The sequence below is a fragment of the Myotis davidii genome, unplaced genomic scaffold, assembly GCF_000327345.1.
Source record: "Myotis davidii unplaced genomic scaffold, ASM32734v1 scaffold773, whole genome shotgun sequence".
Lineage (NCBI taxonomy): Eukaryota > Metazoa > Chordata > Mammalia > Chiroptera > Vespertilionidae > Myotis > Myotis davidii.
In genome coordinates this window covers 14041-15248 of record NW_006284840.1, presented here as the reverse complement: position 1 = coordinate 15248, position 1208 = coordinate 14041, and positions in this window count along the sequence as shown.

Sequence of the window (1208 nt, the reverse complement as noted above, 5' to 3'; positions counted from 1 at the left end):
AGCTCCCCCCTGGGTTTCCGATCACTGTCAGTGGCAGGGGGCTTCTTCCTGCTTTCCCTTTCTGCCTCCCTGCATTGTGCCTACATATGCAAATTAACCGCCATCTTGTTGGCAGTTAACTGCCAATCTTAGTTGGCAGTTAATTTGCATATAGCCCTGATGAGCCAATGAAAAGGGTATCTATTATTAGTGTAGATATGCATACAAGTTCCTTGGATGATCTCTTCCCATCCACTTACTCTCCACCACCTTCCAGCTGAGATTCCAGTCTGTTCTATGCTTCTATGTCTCTAGATCTATTTTGTTCATCAGTTTATTTTGTTCATTATATTCCACATATAAGTAAGATCATGAGATACTTGTCTTTCTCTGACTGGCTTATTTTGTTTAGCATAACACTCTGTAGGCCCCTCCATGTGTCTAAAAGGGTAACAGATCTTTCTTTTTCACTGCTGGATAGTATTCCATGGTGTAAATGTGCCTTGGCTTTTTACCCACTCATCTGCAGAAGGGCACTTGGACTGTTTCCAGATTTTAGCTATTATAAATTTTGCTGCTATGATCATAGGGGTGCATACGTTCTTTCTGATTGGTGTTTTGGGTTTCTTAGTATATATTCTTAGAAGTGGGATCACTGGGTCAAATGGCAGTTTCATTTTTAATATTTTGAAGAAACTCCAGACTGTTTTCCATAGTAGCTGCACCAGTCTACATTTCTACATGCAACATACTAGGGCTCCCCTTTTCTCTACATCCTCACCAGCACATGTCATTTGTTGATGTATCGATGATAGCCATTCTGACAGGTGTGAGGTGTTGTTTTAATTTGCATCTCTCTGATGATTAGCAACTTTGAACATTCTTTTCATATTCCCCTTGGCCATCTGTATGTCCACTTTGGAGAAGTGTCTTTTTAGGTTCTTCGCCCATTTTTTAATTTGATTATTTGTCTTCCTTTGGTTAAGTTGTATGAGTTTCTTATATATTTTGGAAATCAACCCCTTATCAGATATATCATTGGCAAATATATTCTCCCATGCAGTGGACTTTCTTGTTGTTGTTGTTTTTTTGTTGTTGTTTGTTTTTTTGTGTTTTGTGTGTGTGTGTGTGTGTGTGTGTTTTTGTTTTTGTTTGTTTGCAAATTCCTACCCCCAAGCAGCATTCTTTATCTCATAGATCACTGTCACTAAAGAATTCCCTTAAATACA